Genomic DNA, 5300 nt, shown 5'->3' on the forward strand with positions numbered 1-5300 from the left:
GGCCTAGGAGAAAACTATATACTTGTTCTGCTAAAGGGACATAGTACTAAAATGATTCCTAATGACATAGATCAGTGCCTCACTCCGCCATCATCAGAGAAGCTTCCTCTTGTAACAGATGGCAACTAACACAGAGGCCCACACGTGGGAGAATGTGAGAGATTTGGAGCACCCCGTCCGAAAGGGGATGTCTTCATCAAACTTCCTTTCCTCAGGGCTCAGGGAGCTATATTGAAGAGGAAGCAGAAACATTCTAGGAGCCAAAGGGGATGGGTGACTTCAAGGAAACAGTGTCCCCCAGATACAACAGGACTGATGGACATATGAACTCACAGAGACTGTGGCAGAACAGAGACTGCTCACGCACAAGGCATGGGCAGATTGAAGCCAAGGCAGGGTCACAGTGCCGAGAAGGGGAAGCGAATATAGGGCCCCACCTCTAATCAAGAAGCTATCTCCAATTAATATCCGCTTGCAAAAGAACTGTTAGTTTTCTCCAATGGAGTTTCACAGGATAGTTTAACCACACTTAAGGGTAGGCCCCATGCCAGCACAGAACAAACTCAATGGCATTTTCGTAGACTTTTGTCTCATAACCCTTTGTTTGGGCATGTTTTGTCTTACTGATCTTTTGATTGTGTATTATGGTTTCTGATTTTGTGTTTTTATGGGTTTTGCTTTTGTGTGTGTGTGTGTGTTCATGCTTTATGTGTGTTTCTTTTGTTTTTTTTTTTAAATTCTGTTTTTGTTTGCCTGTTTCTTTTCCCCTGATGGTTTATAATCTTAGACAACTGAATCACAAAATAAATTATGATAATAGATTCCAATGAAGAGACTAAAACAGATTTCCTGAGGTCATATCAATATGAAGACTAAGATTAATTAATGGAATAGAAAGGAAAGGTCTTCTTTATACAATTAAAATTAATATATAGAAAGAATAATGGAAATAGAAAGCCATCATTTGGAAAACATCATAGAAGTGTCAGACAAAAATCAGTGACAGAGGCTGATGCTCCAAAGAATGGCCGAAGGTCTGATTTTTAAAAGGGGTGCTACGCAGCACCATCCTCTGAGCCAAATGGCCACCACCTTCTTTTTTATTTTTTTAATTTTTTTTCTTTTTTTTAAAAGATTTATTTATTTATTATGTATACAGTGTTCTGCCTGCATATATGGCTGCAGGCCAGAAGAGGGCACCAGATCTCATTACAGATGGTCGTGAGCCACCATGTGGGTGCTGGGTATTGAACTCAGGACCTTTGGAAGAGCAGTCAGTGCTCTTAACCGCTGAGCCATCTCTCCAGCCCCTTTTTTATTTTTTGAGACAGGGTTTCTCCGTAGCTTTGGTGCCTGTCCTGGAACTCGCTCTGTAGACCAGGCTGGCCTTGAACTCAGAAAGATCTGCCTGGCTCTGCCTCCCAAGTGCTGGGATCAAAGGCGTGCGCCACCACCGCCGCCGCCTGCCACTACCTTCTTAGGACCAGCTCTGTCTGCTTGCAAAAGCTCATCCCAGCTGGGGTTGTTGACTGCTGACATTCCTGCACAGGAGAGGCCGTTCATGGCACCCTCACCTGAGTACCCAGCCACTCCAAGTTAGTTTTATGTCAGTCTTTCTAATTGCACGTGGGCCCTGCGGGGGGCGGGGGGGGGTTTCTAGGGAAGTGCTAGAGTACATAGGCTAGGTGAAGGTGGCTCCACGTAAGCAGTTTGGGGGAAGCCATCTTCTATGCTGGGTGAAGACTTCCCAATGGGAGTACTTTGGGGTCACCCATGCTTCTCTAGGCAACCTCTTTCCCATTTTGGGTTTTTTTTGGGGGGGGAAGTGTCTTGTTTTTATTTTTGTTTTGGTGTTTTGAGACAGGGCTTTTCTGTGTAGCCCAGGCAGTCCTGAAAATTGTTCTGTAGACCAGGCTGGCCTGGGCCTCAGGGAGATTTGCTTGCCTCTCTCGCCAAAGTGCGGGGATTAAAGGCATGGGCCACCACCACCCATTTTGTAAGTAAACCCAATAGACTCATTGCCTCTCCAGGGTGAACTGTGCTGGAATCAACCTTTGCTTTGTCATTGGGACCTCGTGGGTATACACTGTTCACACCCTCCTCCCACCAGGGAGAAAAGTTCTGAACTGGGGGAGCAATCTAAACATTAGTCTTTTTACACTCTTAAACATTTGTATATGCATGGGTGTATGCAGTCCACCACACATGTACAGTGGTCAGAGGACAACCTATAGGAGGAACTTCTCCCTTACCACAACAGAGATCACACGGTTGCATGAACGCAGGCGGTCAGGATCGGCAGCAAACACCTTTACCATTTCTCCAGACCCATAGCCTTAATTTAATCAGGAGCAAACATCAAACCCAATTGAAGGCATTCTATAAAATAATTGGCCTATTCTCAAAACAGTCATGTGTCCCAGATTAAAGATGACTAAGTAGACATGACAACTAAATAGGACGTGTGCTCCTGGGCTAGACCCCAATCTAGTAGGACATTAGGACAACCAACAAAGCTGAGGGAAGTTTGTACCCTTGCTTACAACCCACACACCATCAAGGGCACAGTGGGAAGTCAGAGTTCCTGGAACGCACTGCTGTTAGAATTTGTGTTTATGAAGCACCCACATACCCTACAATGTGCTTCTCATCTGGTGCCAGTTCCCACAGACCTGGGGTCTACCCACCTGTATTCCCTAGATTAAAAACTCTGATTCTGGGCTGGAGAGATGGCTTAGCGATTAAGGGCACTGGCTGCTCTTCCAGAGGACCTGGGTTCAATTCCCAGCACCCACATGGCAGCTAACAACTGTCTCTAACTAAAGATCTGACGCCCTCACACAGACATAAATGCAGGCAAAGCACCAATGCAAATAAAATAAAAATAAATAAATTATAAAAAAACCAAAAAACAAAAACCCTCTGATTCTAAGACTCAGGGATTTGCTCCAAATCGGTCAGCTAGAAGTGTAGCCACAAATGACATCTGTGTGATACAACCACCACCAAAAACCAACAAAAACCTTGCCAAAATCCAAAGGTTGGAAGGCCTGCCGTCACGGTGTAGCATTTGGCAGTGGAAACTACTGGAGTTTTGTTTTCTTTCTTGGTTTCTGAGATGCTTGCTTTGTAAGCCCACTGCATTCAAACTTGGGTGATATTCCTGCCATAGCTTCCTGAGCATTCGGGTAACATGGAGGCAAGAGGGGAAAGAGGAAAGAGCCACATAGGCTAGTCAGTGTCTTGAGTGCCGTGAAACTTCGGCACACCGCTCCTCTACCTCCCTTCTTCCGCTTCTTCACCATCGCAGCCCTTTTAGCCTTGCTGTCCAGTACTCTACAGCACTCGGTCAGAATGTAAGTTACCCTACATGGCAGACAAAGAAGCCAAAATCATATTTAAAAAAACCACTCCACTGTATGGGGCTCCGTCTTTGAGAGGGAAAACCCTGAGACTGTGTTAACACCTGATAAACTGCTCCTGCAAGAGCCTTGGCCTCTCATACGAAAGCCTCTACCACCACCAATATGCGTAGCCCATGAAACTGTTCATTTAATAACCCATTAGGAAGTTCATAGACCACAGATAAAGCTCGATTGCTAAAGTACTTGTCTAGCGTGTGTCAGGCCCTGGGTTCAATTCCCAGAACCGTAAGAAAACAAAGAACAAAGAGTTGTTGGCCAAAAAGTAAGTTTATGCAGCTGGATGCAAATGTAGGGACATACTTCTATAAAATCCCTGCACGCAGTAGGTAGGGGCAGGAAGATCAGGAGTTCAAGGTCAGCCTCTGCTATATATAGCAAGCTTGAAGCCAGCTTGAACTCCATGAGACCCTGTCTCAAAGCAAAAGGTTCATGAGCTGCCCATGGTGGTAACAATTGCCTATAATCCCAGCATTCAGGAGAGTAAAGCGGGAGGATCAGCCTGGCTCACATAATCCAGCATGGATTACATAATAAGACCATGTCTCAGAAACCAGTTTATGGCTTCCAACCAATCAGAGTGGGCATAGGGTGAAAGAGAAAGCCATAGCCAGAGAAAATAAAAATGGATTCTCTGTTATCCCTTGGGATTGGGTGGAATCTCCAATGTTTTCTAAAGCTGGGCTAGTCCATCAGCACAGTGAGAAGGGAGACAACAGTCCACCATGAGTCTGCCTGCCTTGCCTGCCTTTCCTCGCACAATCTCCACACCGTGATTTATCTTCCTGAACAAATTAGACTTAATTTCAGAGCAAATCATCAGCAACAGGTATAATAATCTTGGCAGAACACTGATTTGAATTAATTGCTTTCTGCCTAATGTAGATAGAGGGATGCTGATGCCATTTACCCTATAAGGATAGTACTGTCATGTAATTCATTTTTCTTTCCTTAGAACTTAGTCTCATCAGTTTTAAATTCCAGAGACATTGGTTTACTTCGTATTTAATCATAACAGTCTATTCCATGGCAAAGTTTATGTCAGATACTTAGGAAAGAAAAATGGATTCTGAGAACTAAGGTTCTCAGTAGGAGAGACTTTTGCTTCTGTCCACAGGTCCTGCCAGGCAGCCTGAGGGTCAGAGTGGGAACTGTGTGGGAGCGGGGCAGCTGAATGACTCTCATCCCCAGAAACCTGGCGAGGGGTAAGCATGGAGAACACCTGTGTGGTTTTAGGATAGTGTGGACTTTCTCTCCATGAAGCTATCAACTTCACTCTTGCTTAACTCCGATGAAAGGCAAAAAGGAAACTAGCTCCTTCTCTGAATGGAAAGTTAACATATAACGTCAAGAACATCTGGCAGTAAGTGATAGAAAACAAAATAAATACTGTCCCTTTTCAAAGCTGCCAGGCTCAGTGTCGTCTAGAAATGAGCTGATGATTGTTTCCAAAGATGCAGAATCAGCTACAACTAAACTAAGGAGGGTTTCTGGGAGGTCTCTGCTACATAATACAAACATGAAATTAAAATTTCTAATACACGTGTTTTAGAAAACAAAACTGTAACCATAATTCCTCACCTTAGAAAGCCCTTTATCTTCTAACCAATTGCTTGCTCATCTTTTAAAATGCTACAGGAAAATTGAAACCTTTCCTACATAGTCAAGTGTGAATTTATCATGTATGTTACACAGGTTCAATAACAAGAATGGAATTAAAATACCTTCCTTACATTGGTACAAAGTCTCAGGAGGCAATGAGAAAAAGCAAATGCAGAAAACAGTATGAACCCTTCAGATAATAAAACAGCCAGTTCTGGTGAAATAACAGCCTGCTTAATTAGGTTTTGAAAATATAAATTTGGAATTGCAATGACA

This window comes from Peromyscus leucopus, chromosome X (assembly GCF_004664715.2).
Source record: "Peromyscus leucopus breed LL Stock chromosome X, UCI_PerLeu_2.1, whole genome shotgun sequence".
Taxonomy (NCBI): Eukaryota; Metazoa; Chordata; class Mammalia; order Rodentia; family Cricetidae; genus Peromyscus; species Peromyscus leucopus.